The sequence below is a fragment of the Lissotriton helveticus genome, chromosome 4_1, assembly GCF_964261635.1.
Source record: "Lissotriton helveticus chromosome 4_1, aLisHel1.1, whole genome shotgun sequence".
Lineage (NCBI taxonomy): Eukaryota > Metazoa > Chordata > Amphibia > Caudata > Salamandridae > Lissotriton > Lissotriton helveticus.
The window spans coordinates 1,035,304,719-1,035,320,647 of record NC_136063.1 but is presented as its reverse complement, the minus strand read 5'-3'; positions in this window follow the sequence as shown (position 1 = coordinate 1,035,320,647).

The window sequence follows — 15,929 nt, the reverse complement described above, 5'->3', positions numbered from 1 at the left end:
GATCTGGGTTTAATCCATCACCGTTCTTTAGCCCACTCTGCCACCCCAGTTCAGTCCTGGCCATATGCAAATCAGTCTGACCCTGTGCCTCATGGGAACAGTCCAGCCCGAACTGCCAAGCCATGCCTTCCCTGGACCGGAAACAAGCTTCCGAGGACCGGTTTCTGGCATTACAGCCATCTTCAGCCCGGCTTGCTTGAATCCAGTGGCAAAGCGAGCAAGGGACTCACGTCTGAGCATACCCTGCCACACTTAGGGCGGCCAAAGCGGTACAAAAGGGGGTGGTGATGGACGGAGCATCTGAACCAATCAAACACTCACACCCAGTCAAAAGATCTGGGTTTAATCCATCACCGTTCTTTAGCCCACTCTGCCACCCCAGTTCAGTCATGGCCATATGCAAATGAGTCTGACCCTGTGCCTCATGGGAACAGTCCAGCCCGAACTGCCAAGCCATGCCTTCCCTGGGCCGCAAACAAGCTTCCGAGGACCGGTTTCTGGCATTACAGCCGTCTTCAGCCTGGCTTGCTTGAATCCAGTGGCAAAGTGAGCAAGGGACTCACGTCTGAGCATACCCTGCCACACTTAGGGCGGCCAAAGCGGTACAAAAGGGGGTGGTGATGGACAGAGCATCTGAACCAATCAAACACTCACACCCAGTCAAAAGATCTGGGTTTAATCCATCACCGTTCTTTAGCCCACTCTGCCACCCCAGTTCAGTCATTGCCATATGCAAATCAGTCTGACCCTGTGCCTCATGGGAACAGTCCAGCCAGAACTGCCAAGCCATGCCTTCCCTGGACCGGACACAAGCTTCCGAGGACCAGTTTCTGGCATTACAGCCGTCTTCAGGCCGGCTTGCTTGAATCCAGTGCAAAGTGAGCAAGGGACTCACGTCTGAGCATACCCTGCCACACTTAGGGCGGCCAAAGCGGTACAAAAGGGGGTGGTGATGGACGGAGCATCTGAACCAATCAAACACTCACACCCAGTCAAAAGATCTGGGTTTAATCCATCACCGTTCTTTAGCCCACTCTGCCACCCCAGTTCAGTCATGGCCATATGCAAATCAGTCTGACCCTGTTCCTCATGGGAACAGTCCAGCCCGAACTGCAAGCCATGCCTTGCCTGGACCGGAAACAAGCTTCCGAGGACCCGTTTCTGGCATTACAGCCGTCTTCAGCCCGGCTTGCTTGAATCCAGTGGCAAAGTGAGCAAGGGACTCACGTCTGAGCATACCCTGCCACACTTAGGGCGGCCAAAGTGGTACAAAAGGGGGTGGTGATGGACGGAGCATCTGCACCAATCAAACACTCACACCCAGTCAAAAGATCTGGGTTTAATCATCCATCACCGCTCTTTAGCCCACTCTGCCACCCCAGTTCAGTCATGGCCATATGCAAAACAGTTTGACCCTGTGCCTCATGGGAACAGTCCAGCCCGAACTGCCAAGCCATGCCTTCCCTGGACCGGAAACAAGCTTCCGAGGACCGGTTTCTGGCATTACAGCCGTCTTCAGCCCGGCTTGCTTGAATCCAGTGGCAAAGTGAGCAAGGGACTCACGTCTGAGCATACCCTGCCACACTTAGGGCGGCCAAAGCGGTACAAAAGGGGGTGGTGATGGACGGAGCATCTGAACCAATCAAACACTCACACCCAGTCAAAAGATCTGGGTTTAATCCATCACCGTTCTTTAGCCCACTCTGCCACTCCAGTTCAGTCATGGCCATATGCAAATCAGTCTGACCCTGTGCCTCATGGGAACAGTCCAGCCAGAAGTGCCAAGCCATGCCTTCCCTGGACCGGAAACAAGCTTCCGAGGACCGGTTTCTGGCATTACTGCCGTCTTCAGCCCGGCGTGCTTGAATCCAGTGGCAAAGTGAGCAAGGGACTCACGTCTGAGCATACCCTGCTACACTTAGGGCGGCCAATGCGGTACAAAAGGGGGTGGTGATGGACGGAGCATCTGAACCAATCAAACACTCACACCCAGTCAAAAGATCTGGGTTTAATCCATCACCGTTCTTTAGCCCACTCTGCCACCCCAGTTCAGTCATGGCCATATGCAAATCAGTCTGACCCTGTTCCTCATGGGAACAGTCCAGCCCGAACTGCCAAGCCATGCCTTCCCTGGACCGGAAACAAGCTTCCGAGGACCCGTTTCTGGCATTACAGCCGTCTTCAGCCCGGCTTGCTTGAATCCAGTGGCAAAGTGAGCAAGGGACTCACGTCTGAGCATACCCTGCCACACTTAGGGCGGCCAAAGCGGTACAAAAGGGGGTGGTGATGGACGGAGCATCTGCACCACTCAAACACTCACACCCAGTCAAAAGATCTGGGTTTAATCATCCATCACCGCTCTTTAGCCCACTCTGCCACCCCAGTTCAGTCATGGCCATATGCAAAACAGTTTGACCCTGTGCCTCATGGGAACAGTCCAGCCCGAACTGCCAAGCCATGCCTTCCCTGGACCGGAAACAAGCTTCCGAGGACCGGTTTCTGGCATTACAGCCGTCTTCAGCCCGGCTTGCTTGAATCCAGTGGCAAAGTGAGCAAGGGACTCACGTCTGAGCATACCCTTCCACACTTAGGGCGGCCAAAGCGGTACAAAAGGGGGTGGTGATGGACGGAGCATCTGAACCAATCAAACACTCACACCCAGTCAAAAGATCTGGGTTTAATCCATCACCGTTCTTTAGCCCACTCTGCCACTCCAGTTCAGTCATGGCCATATGCAAATCAGTCTGACCCTGTGCCTCATGGGAACAGTCCAGCCCGAACTGCCAAGCCATGCCTTCCCTGGACCGGAAACAAGCTTCCGAGGACCGATTTCTGGCATTACTGCCGTCTTCAGCCCGGCTTGCTTGAATCCAGTGTCAAAGTGAGCAAGGGACTCCCGTCTGAGCATACCCTGCCACACTTAGGGCGGCCAAAGCGGTACAAAAGGGGGTGGTGATGGACGGAGCATCTGAACCAATCAAACACTCACACCCAGTCAAAAGATCTGGGTTTAATCCATCACCGTTCTTTAGCCCACTCTGCCACCCCAGTTCAGTCCTGGCCATATGCAAATCAGTCTGACCCTGTGCCTCATGGGAACAGTCCAGCCCGAACTGCCAAGCCATGCCTTCCCTGGACCGGAAACAAGCTTCCGAGGACCGGTCTCTGGCATTACAGCCATCTTCAGCCCGGCTTGCTTGAATCCAGTGGCAAAGCGAGCAAGGGACTCACGTCTGAGCATACCCTGCCACACTTAGGGCAGCCAAAGCAGTACAAAAGGGGGTGGTGATGGACGGAGCATCTGAACCATAAGTGTGGCAGGGTATGCTCAGACGTGAGTCCCTTGCTCACTTTGCCACTGGATTCAAGCAAGCCGGGCTGAAGACGACTGGAATGCCAGAAACCGGTCCTCGGAAGCTTGTTTCCGGTCCAGGGAAGACATGGCTTGGCAGTTCGGGCTGGACTGTTCCCATGAGGCACAGGGTCAGACTGATTTGCATATAGCCATGTCTGAACTAGGGTGGCAGAGTGGGCTAAAGAACGTTGATGGATTAAACCCAAATCAATTGACTGGGTGTGAGTGTTTGATTGATTCAGATGCTCCGTCCATCACCACCCCCTTTTGTACCGCTTTTGGCTGCCATAAGTGTGGCAGGGTATGCTCAGACGTGAGTCCCTTGCTCACTTTGCCACTGGATTCAAGCAAGCCGGGCTGAAGACGGCTGGAATGCCAGAAACCGGTCCTCGGAAGCTTGTTTCCAGTCGAGGGAAGACATGGCTTGGCAGTTCGGGCTGGACTGTTCCCATGAGGCACAGGGTCAGACTGATTTGCATATAGCCATGTTTGAACTGGGGTGGCAGAGTGGGCTAAATAACGGTGATGGATTAAACCCAGATCAATTGACTGGGTGTGAGTGTTTGATTGATTCAGATGCTCCGTCCATCACCACCCCTTTTTGCACCGCTTTTGGCCGACATAAGTGTGGCAGGATATGCTCAGACGTGAGTCCCTTGCTCACTTTGCCACTGGATTCAAACAAGCCGGGCTGAAGACGGCTGGAATGCCAGAAACCGTTCCTCGGAAGCTTGTTTCCGGTCCAGGGAAGACATGGCTTGGCAGTTCGGGCTGGACTGTTCCCATGAGGCACAGGGTCAGACTGATTTGCATATAGCCATGTCTGAACTGGGGTGGCAGAGTGGGCTAAAGAACGGTGATGGATTAAACCCAGATCAATTGACTGGGTGTGAGTGTTTGATTGATTCAGATGCTCCGTCCATCACCACCCCCTTTTGTACCGCTTACCTAAATAAAGGCACATGTTTAGTCTGCGGCGTTTTTTTTTTTTTCTTCACTAGTTAAGGGACCTTTTATGCCCCCAATATGCATTGTTTCACCCTCTGGAACCTTATTCTCTGATTCTCTCTTTTCTGTCTTAGGAACAACTATCCTAGAATCATGATGAGTTTTGTCTCCGTTTCGTTTCTCTAATCAATATTCTAATTTGACCACCAGGTCAATAAATTTAGAGTAATCCTCATGGAGGTCGATAATATGTGATAAGGAATCTTTGAGATGGTCTCTTAACACTCTGTAAAAAAGGGATGTTCTTTTTTCTTCTTGCCAAAGTGTTTCGGCTACTAAGCGATTGATTGTAGTTATGTATAATTTAGAGTGTGAAGGTTAAAAGCAGACACTACCAGGTTTTCAGAGAGCAGCTATTATTAATCACAAAGTGCGAATAACGTTACTATTAGAAAGTGGCAAGACAAAGAGTGTGCAAAGAGATGCTTAAGTATAAAACAATTATTTACTCATCAGAAACTGAGCAAAGTGAGCTGGTCCGACCTCAGTGCCAGACGCTACAACCCAGAGCAAGCAAAGGGGTTGTGTTGGACAAGTGTGCGGCCATCTCCACAGTTTCTGAATATCTGAGACTCATAAACCAGGCTACAGAGATCCACATGCAGTGTCAGAAAGTTCCACCCTGGTCTACAATGTTGCTGCTTTCCTGAGACCACCATCACCAGTCGATACTGCCAAAACGTACTATATTGGCAACAGATGGATTGCTTGAATAGAGACATTTGATAATTTCATTGATGAACTTGCAGAGACTGATGACAGAAAGATTATCAAGTATCTCAAAAATCTAGCTAGAGATGGTGTAAAAGAAGTCATTAGGAGAATGCCGCAAACTGATGAAGAAGTCACATATTGTCAAATTAAAGAAGTGTTAAATCTCAAATTCAATCCAATGCCAAATGTTGATTTCAGAAGATTCATCTTCGGTCAGGAAAACCAGAAAGTTGATGAAATCATTAATGAGTTTGTGTTAAGACTTGACACACTCATCATACATTGTAAGTTCAATTAATAACATGATGAAGAAGCCATGCGTCTAAGAGTTATTAATGGATGCTTGCTAGATTCATTTAGACGATGAATGCCGAGAGAAACTCTTCAGATGGAGCAAGTGTTGTTGGCTGCCAGAGCTGAAAAGAATAATGATAGACAAAACTGCCAACATGGAGGCCGGAGGTGCCCAGAATGAATCAGTCATGGGCATGAAAATGAAGCTGATGCTATAGACTGAAGGTGACAAAGTGATGTCTGCCAGTAAAAAGAAGTTGTGTTTTAGATTTGGATTTTTATTTTCACCTTAAAGGAAATGTCCTGCTCTTGGACAGATCCATAAAGGCTGTGGGAAGGAGAACCATTCTGTGACAGTTTGCAAAGACAAGAGAAATGTAAGTGTGTTACAGCGTGAAAACAAAATGGCCAGAGAAATGTTTCAAAAGCAACATTCGACGCGCACCCACAAGGCCTAACGGCAGCATCAGTTAAGACAGATTGACACTGAACAACATCGATCATCATCCATACCATCATCAAACAGGACTTCTGTATAGGTATCAAGTGAGAGTGAGAAAATAATTGTGCTATGTCAATGTTTACCTCAGAAAACCATGCACATGTTGGGTGGGCTGCTTGTAAAGAAAAATGTCAAAGAAAGATCGACATGCCAAAGTACCAAAGTCATTCAAACATTGCCCCCGAAAATTACACTGAAAATAAGTGGTTGCTCGATACCTTTCAATATAGACAGTGGTGCATCAATAAACATTAAGCCTGAGGAGGAATATAATGAATTATCTCCTTTACCTCAACATACACCATCAAAATTCAAAGTATATACTTGGGATGCATTGATGCATTGATGCCTTTAAAAGTCAATGTTCATTTGTAGTGAAAATTAAACACAAGAGAACAAAGGTACACAAACCCATCCATGTGCTTCAAGACCTGGCTATTCGTCTTCAGCACAGTCGCTGATATGGGACTTATTTCTGTGATGTATAATATGAATGCTTACCACAATATAGTAAGTCAGTTTCCTTTCAATATTTTATGGTTTGGGAACGCTTAAGACTATGAAAGTAAATTTGCATAATCATGAGGATGCTTGTCCTGTTGCTCAAAGATAAAGACACATTGCTTTTAATTTGCAAGAAGTTGTTAAGGAATAATTTGAATAGTTACTTAATCACTACATTACATGGTGCCGAGGTCTTCTCTCACATTGATTTAAATAAAGAATATTATCAGTTAGAACTTGAAAAATAATTCAGGCACATTGCAACCTTTTCTACACATGTTGTTCTATTTTGGTATAAAAGACTAAGGGCCTGATTAAGACCTTGGCGGATGGGTTACTCCATCACAATGGTGACAGATATCCTGTTCGCTGAAATAGAAATCCCATAGGATATAATGGGATTTACATTCCGGCAGAGAGGACATCCATCACTGTTGTGACAGAGTAACACCTCAGCAGAGATCTAAGTCAGCCCATCAGTTCTGGAATGTCATCGGCTGCAGAACTGTTTCAAAATGTCATTTGATGTATCATACAGCCTGTCATTAATTGCGCTCAGTTACAGCAATGACATACTGGTTTTTGGAGCTACCCAAAAAGAACACCATAAGTATGTAGCTAACTTGCAGAAGCAGGTTTCACTTTGAAGCAGACAAGTGTGACTTTCATAAGACAAAGCTAAAATTCTCTGATCATATCTTTTCTGATGGGGGTGTGACACATGATTGGGCTAAAGTACAAGCACTGTCAAATGCTGATCCCTGGCAAAATGTTTCCATAGTGCATTCATTTCTTAACATGGCCAGTGAGTGTTTTAGATACATATAGGACATTTCCACTGTAAGGGCTCTTTTGGGAGACTTGACGAGAAAGAATGTTTAATTTCATTGGTCATATGAATGTAAAAAGAGTTTTAAGAAATTACCCAAACCATTGGGAATTCTATTGAAATGGCATGCTTCAGTCTTAAGCTTCATAGTGAGGTTGTGGTTGAAGTTAGACAAGTCGGGTTAGGCACTATCCTTGCACAGCACAGTGGACACCCAAATGCTTGAAGGCATATTGTATCAGTTGTGACGAGGAGTGATCCTGTACTGGGCCTGGGGGTCTGGGATCAATTTTCTTTTTAACAGTATAAGAGTAGCCCCTATACCAATGATCCTAAACTTCTTTGAACTATGATGCGTTTCTTGTTCATATCTTAGATTGCCATCTTGTGACTATTGTACATTATGTGGGTTTCATTTTGTAGTCACTAAGCAACCTCATATCTATTACTGGTATATGGTTTTATATCCACAAAGGTAAGACATGTCTGATTATAAATGATATTTATCACTTGACATATGACATTTATCCTTGTGTGCCATCTCAGATCATTACTAGAGCATATTGTGAAAGGGGCCTCCTATATTGTAACACTAAAATCAGTTACATATGATTAGGTCTTTGCAGCCACTCAGGATGTTCACCCACAGACGGAGCAGAAGCGGGCTGAGGGCAATAGTCGGTCAAGTAAAAGGTTTCAACAGGGCCGTCCGGTGCAGGCCCAGTTTTGGGAAGCACAGGGTGGTCATGCAGCCTCTTGATCTCCTTCCGATCGCTTTAGGAAGCATTCCTTCACTCCAGTCAGTCACTCTTACTACTCAAGCCTAAGCCTGGCAACACTACCTGGCAAAACCATGTAGTCGGGGCCAGGTGAGGAAAGGGTAGTTGGTCCACCACACTGAGGGCCAAACAGAGAACATCGGTGAATGGGGAATGAAGCAGGGAGAGCCTCTCGGAAGAAAAAGGCATCCTGTCAGGTACACGTTAATCAGAGTCACACCTAAGCAATCTGGGCACAACCTCTAGTGGGCATTGATACAGGTCACACCAGACCATTCCTGTTACACACAACGACGAGTTGCAAATTCTGCACCTCCTTGGAAATGAGAAACAATGTCAAGTGCAGGTTGATACTGGTCGCACCATGCGATTCCAGTCACACTCACAGGGGCACGTTTGGCAATGCCTCACGAGATAGAATAAGGCATTACTAGGGTTATGCCCCCTGGTCCGAGGGCCACAACCTGTGGATCAGATCCCACGTGCATTAAGCATGTAGTTGGAATGTCGCAGAAGAAAGATATGGCACAACAAATGAAGCAGGCCATGCTGGATCCTGCAACCTGTGAATAAGCTCACCGCCAAGTTGTATATGTGTGCCGAGGTCTCCACGATGCAGGAACCATGCTTCTTAGATGCGGGCACAATTTCTGTGGCCCCGTACCAGGCAATCCAGTCTCCAGGCACAATTCTTAGGTCCCCGCTAATGCTTTGCTACCAGTTGGAATACAGCAGATGATGTGGGCACTTAAGAGGGCATCGCTCTCCAGGTGTCACAAGCAGATGGTGTGTGTCCCTCATAGGAGATCTTTGATGTCCCTGAGACTTTGGAAAGAACAAGGGATAAGCCAACAAGCCATTGGGGAGCACACATCAAAGAGCCACATTTCAGGAGGTAGCCAACCCAGGCCAGCCACTACTCAGGAAGGGTGCACAGCTCCATTCACTGGCAGTAATCCTCCTTTGCACAACACATTCATCTGACACTGTGTGCCACTGAGTTCCAGGGTCTCCAGTACCACGTCTCCACAAGTGTGTCCCTGCCCTTCTGAAGTATTGCACCAGTATGTATACTATAGTATGATTTTAAAGTTGAGGGTGGTTCAATGGGTCTCCCTTTGAGCCACAGATGTCTCCCCTGAATTTCAATCCTGTCTACCGTGAGGCCGTGGAATGCAGATCCTAATCTTTAGTGGGGCCAGGACCTGGCTCCAGAGACCAAGTGTCAAAACCTCTCCCTCCCGTCTGTCCAGCCATGCCCAAAAATGGCAGAGGTCTGTTGTTCCAGTTGCATGCCCAATGTGTTATAGCTGTCGCTGGGGAATGCCCAGATGTGCTCCATCAGCCACCAGTGTGGACTTGAGTCCAGCTGAAAGGCACACAAAGGGTTTTAGAGCAGAAAAATGCTCACTTTGTATGAGAGGCATTTCTAGGCGTGTAATGACAAAACCACCTTCACCACAAGAAATGGTTTGTCATTGTGAATACAATGATAGGAAACACAATGAGACTGCTCCCCTTCAATCCACTATTGCAGTTTGAAATAATTCTAACCATATCTCGATGTTAGCCTATGGAAAGAGCCCCCCTCATGGGTAGTGAAAACAAACCTGGGTATTCCTCACTACCTGGGCAGGAACACAAATGTGTACCTGCCTGGCCTTTCACCTACCACTCACTTCACCCCTTAAGATGTACCCTTTGGGTGTTCAAAGTGGTAATGGAAGGTCCTCTCAGGATGGTTAGTGATTTCAAAAGGTCAGCCAATGCAGAAGCACAGTTGCACACACACACAGATGTGCAATGGCAGGCCGGACACATGTTTAGAAACACCCTCAGTGCAAGTGCACACACCGGCTTGCATTGGCAGGTTGGACACTTGTTTTAGAACATCATATGTGCAAGTGCACAGACTGGCATGCAATGACAGGCTAGACACATCACATGTTTAAGCACAACATTGGTGCAAGTGCGCAGACTGGCTTGCAATGTCAGACTGGGCACATGTTTCAAAACATCAGGTAAGCACCACTTCCTAACGTGTGTAGGATGGGCACATGCACTTTCACGCAACATTTACAGGGGGGAAGAGCCCCCAAGCCCTAAGGCCACTATACAAGACAATCAGAAAAATCCAGGAGGAAAATGGAAAATAAAATAGGGAAAGACTATCAGAAGAGTATCAGGTCTAACAGATGGTAACTGATCCTCAAGTTTACTGATTATATTTGGAAATTCAAAGGACAAAATGCCTCCTTGTATTTAACAATGTGGACTATTGGTACAGGAGTATAATCATACCATTGTGCATCGTCCAGGGAATAATTAGAACCCTGCTGACTACTTTTCCAGAGTGCCTATACAAGGCCCCAGTACTCCATGAAAGACGGCTGAGGTCTATATCAACTTCATTATAAAATCAAAAACACCAGCTGCCTTTTCGTTAGCCCAGATTATTACTGTCATGAGCCATGATAGTGACGTGCTAAAGTTAAAGGACATAATTACACATCAGTCCTGGAAACAGTACACTCGACTGCTTACTGGTGAATATCAAAAATACAAAAATGTCAAAGATGAACTGTCCATACCTCAAGAAGGAGTTATATTATGAGAGTCGAGAATCCTCATTCCGGAGAGTGGTCTAAGGCAGAACATAAATGAAGTGCCCAATGAAGGACACTGTGCAATTTTTTTAACCAAAAGAGCTCTCCGAGACCGAGTCTGGTTTCCTTACCTTGATGACAGGGTTGAAAGGAATTAAAGGCCTGTCAGTAATGCAGCTGCATTTCCACAAAACCGATTCACCAACATGTCTGAACTCCTGAAACATGCATGGGAGAGAATAGCTAATGACTTTTAGGCCACCTTGACAATGGAAATAATCTGTTGGTGTTCATGCATGAATACTCCCGATTTCCACTGATTGAAAATCCTTTATCTAACACTGAAGAACAAGTCATTGAAAGACTAGATGGCATCTTTGTGACCTGGGGTGTTTCAGCCATAGTGAAGTCTGACAATGACAGCTCAAAGATTTCTTGGAGCATTTCAATATAAAGCATCAAAACAGCACACCTCTATGACTACAAGCCAATGAACATGCCAAGCGTTTTTGTGTACACTAAAGAAAGTAGTGCAGCATTCTACTTTTGAGAAGCTCAGTTTGAAAACTGTTGAATTCTACTTTGCCAACCTACCATTCAACACCCCACTTGACCACAGTTGAAAGTCCTGTGACTTTGATGTTTACGAGAGCAATGAACACCACGTTACCTCAATGTACCAATCAAAGAAAGAAGAATGGGATGACCGCTCATGAGAAGGACTTGGTTTAGCAAACAAAACATGCAAGTGTATGCTGACGACGACAACATGTGAAAAACATCATCTTGAAGAGAGAAGATCCAATGCTCATATGACAAATGCAGAGAAGACAATCTGATGCTCCTTTTGGTACAGAACCTTTTCAAGTGATGTCTACCAAGGGACACATGGTGACTGCCCAGCGCCCTGGGAAGTCTATTACCCAAGACTTGTCTGATTTGAGGCACTTGACCTATCATTCATCAGATCCAGTAGTTGAAAGAGAGATTATTGGGCCTATTACGATGTTGGTCAGTTACACGCAGATGTGTAATACTAAGGTCCATGTGGAGCATAGGGCCAGATGTATCAAGCAAATTCGCATTCGCAAAGGCCGAATGCAAATTTGCTAAATGGAATGTATTAAGCAAAATGTGGTGCAAAATAAGGAATCGTAAAATTTGCGATTCCTTATTTTGCGATTGCATTTAAGGAATCGCAAAATGTGCAATTCCTTAAATGCAATGTATGATGCAAAAAAAATTTGCTAATTGTCCCTAAGGAATCGCAAATTACCACCAACTTCAAGTTGGTGGTAATTTGCGATTTTCTTGAAAAATTACAAATTTTGCATTTTTCAAAGTGCCATGTGATGCACATACATGCTCTTAGGGCATGTATATGCACCACATGTGCACCCATGCTTATTTCAGGGGTGCAACAGGGTGTCCTTTGGACACCCCTGCACCCTTGAAATTATTCTCAATTTGCGATTAGCAAATTGCGAATCGCAAATTGAGAATAATTTCACATTCATTCCTATGGGCTTCCTGGCCCATAGAAATGAATGGGAAATTATTCCTTAATTGCGATTAACAATTTGCTAATCGCAATTAAGGAATTTTAAGAAATCGCTAAAAAATAGCAAATGCATTTTTTTCACAGAAAGGCTTTCATGATTTTAAAGGAACACAAAGCCGTTTCAATAGAAAGCTGAATAATGTGAACCACAAGGGATCAGAGGCTAAACACATTACACACCCTAGAGCATGCTCTGAAAGTATGAAAGGGCCTTTCTGTCGCCCACTGCTCTGTGGAGCTGCCATCAAGGACTCTCCAAACCGCTCAGGTGCACTTGAAATCTCACGAGTAATTATAATAAAAGCTTCTTCGACAGGCAGTCCAAGAGGATGTTCAACCCACCTACAGCTGCTTGATGAATAACCACATTCAGTTTCTCTCTCCAGAGACTTTGGCGATGTAACTATGAATACGCGATAAATGTATGAACTATTGTGCTGTCAATACTTGCCATCGATCATACCACTTCCTTTTCGTTATGTTCCCTTCAAAACCGAGTCTCGCCTATTTGTGCTGTTATCTCATTGCTAAGTCCAGTGTTAGCACTGTTCATTCAGTGTACAGCGCTACAGCTCGAGGAGTCTGGTTGAATTTTGATGTAGTTCGTGAACACCGCATACTTTGCCATGGATATATATATCTACTCCTTTTAGATTGCTTTATTATATACGAATTCTGACAAGGTGGCACGGCGTTCAAAAAGCTTTTAGAATCAAAATTAGAATATTCGCACATAGTTTTACGTGCCTCGTTATTTTGCACTTTTTCATTTTGATGGGTTCTTAATTGCTTTAGTTCTTCCTAAATTTTCTATTTGTTTAAGCCAGAGCGCTAATACTGTTCCTGCCTTTCTTTCAGATTCCAAAAATATCTAAATAGTAGAGAGTACAGATTGCTCAGCCTTAACTGTTAATTGGTTGTTTTGCTCTAGTTGAGCCTTTTTTTGTGCAAATTATTTGACATTTTCGGCTGATTAGTACCTCTACATTTTAATAAACTTAATAACAATAATAAAGCCTGCATAAAGATAATCTTCTATTGTAGTTGAAGCACAAAAGAAAAACATTAATGTAAAATACATTTGAACATAATATGTTTAATGACAAACGTTATGGTGTGGGGGGTCAGATAGAGAATATGTATCAAACTGAAGAACTGATTACTATCCCATTAACCGAGTTTGAAGGAACAGAGTAATTAATAAATTCATAGAACCTAAATGTAGACTATGTAATGGCATACCTTTATCCAAAGGGGATTTTAGTAGAAGAATGCAAAGAAAGAGAATGCTCTTCCTAGTGATGGAAGGACAATTTCAATTAAAATAATGTTTATAATTTGGTTGGCTGTAGCTTTGTACCAAGGGCCCAAAGTTGTGCATATACTTGCCCATCTGAGCAATCACTGTGTAATCATCTGGGTTTTGAGTCAGAACTCTGTCTGCCCTGGCACAGCTTTGAAAGATACAGGGCCCACTGTGCACCTGTCCTCGACTGTGAACCCCTTGCAAACTTCAAACTTTGTAAACAAAATATATTTTCCTCACAATTCTAGAATCTGCGGGGAGCTGCAAACTTCCACCCACCCAAGCCTCCTGACAAAAATGGTACCTCACTTGTGTGGGTCGGCCAAGTGCCTGTGACATGAAACAGCCCAGAACACCACATGGACCTATCACATCTTTCCACATAAAACTGAGCCTTTTTTGCAAAGTGCCTAGCTGTGATTTTGGGCCCTAACTCAGTCGGCACCTAGAGAAACCTAGAAAACCTGTACAATTTCTGAAATTTAGACACCTGGGGGATTCCAGGATGGGCTGACTTTTGTGGCTCTCACCAGGTTCTGTTACCCAGAATTCCTTCCAAACCTCAAACTTTGTAAAAAAAAAACACATTTCCCTCACATTTCTGTGATGTAAAGTTCTGGATTCTCTGTTGAGCCACAAACTTCCACCCTCCTAGCATTCCACCAAGTCTCCCGATACAAATAATACTTTCCTTGTGTGTTGGTAGGCCTAGCGCCCGCAACAGGAAACATCTCAAAATCCAACATGGACCTATCACATTTTTTCACAGGAAACTGACACTTTTTTGCAAATCGCCAAGCTGTGAATTTTGGGCTTTAGCTCAGCCGGAGAATAGGGAAAGCTGGAAAACCTGTACATTTTTAAATGTATACACACAGGGGATTCCAGTATGGGGTGACTTGTGTGGATCTCACCAGATACCGTTACCCAGAATCCCTTGCAAAACTCAATCTTTGTAAAAAAAAACGACATTTTCCTCACATTTCTGTGATGGAACGTTCTGGAATCTGTTGGGAGCCACAAACTTCCACTCCCCCACAATTTCCTCAAGTCTTCCGATAAAATGGTACCCCACTTTTGTAGGTAGGCCTAGTACCTACAACAGGAAATGGCCCAATTTGCAATGTGGACCTAACACGTTTTTCCACAGAAAACTGACCCTTTTTTTTTGCAAAGTGCCTAGCTGTGGATTTCAGGTCCTAGCTCAGCCAGCACCTAGACAAACCAAGCAAACATGTACATTTTTCAAAAATAGACACCCAGGGTAATCCAAGATGGGGTGACTTGTGTGGCTTTCAATAGGTTTGCTTACCCAGAATCCCTTACAAACCTCAAACGTTGTCCAAAAACACTAATTTTCCTCCTAATTCTGTGATGGAAAGTTCTGGAATCTGTGGGGAGTCACAAACTTCTACCCACACAGTATTCCTCAAAGTCTCCCAATAAAAATGGTACCCTACTTGTGTGGGTAGGCCAAGTGCCCGCTACACAAAAAGGCCCAATACGTTTTTACACAGAAAACTGACCATTTCTTTGCAAATTGCCTTGCAGTGGATTTTTGGCCCTAGCTCAGCCGACACCTAGGGAAACCTACGAAACCTGTAAATGTTTTAAATCTAGACAGCCAGGGGATTCCAGGATCCTCCACAAAGCTCAAACTTTATTTAAAAAAAAAAAATCCTCATATTTTAGTGATGGAAAGTTCTGGAAGCTGCGGGGTGCCACACTCTTCCACTCACCCAGCATTCCCCCAAGTCTCCCCATAAAAATGCTATCCACTTGTGTGGGTAGGGTTAGTGCCTGCGACAGGAAACGGCCTGAAACGCAATGTGGACCCATCAAATTTTTTGACAGAAAACCGACCCTTTTTTTGCAAAGTGACTAACTGTGGATTTCAGGCCCTAGCTAAGCCAGCATCTAGGGCAATCAACCTAGCAAACCTGTACATTTTTGAAAACTAGACACCCTGGGAAATTCAGGATGGGATGACGTGTGTGCTTCTAACCAGGTTCTGTTACCCAGAATCCCTTGAAAATCTCAAACTGTGTAAAAAAACACATACATTTTCGTCATATTTCAGTGATGGGAAGTTCTGCAATCCCCTGGGTGCCACAAACTTCCACTCACCCAGAATTCCCCCAAGTCTTCCGATAAAAATGGTACCTCACTAGTGGGGATAGGCCTAGTGCCCAAGACAGATCGGGGGTGATAACCCTCACTTGCCTCCCGAGGGGGGAGAAAGACTATCCCTTTTGTGTTGGGGTGGGGGTATTGGCATGCCCATTGTAGCCAACCCCCAACCCTCTTTTATAAAAAACAAAATCATCCCTGGTGGCTAGTGGTCTTTCTGCCCCCCGAGGGGGCAGAAAGACTGTGCCAATTTTTGAGGAGTGGTGGCATTATAAAGCCCATTTCAGGTAGCCCCCACCCCTTAGCATAAGAAAGTTTGAAAAAAATCCCTGGGGTTTAGT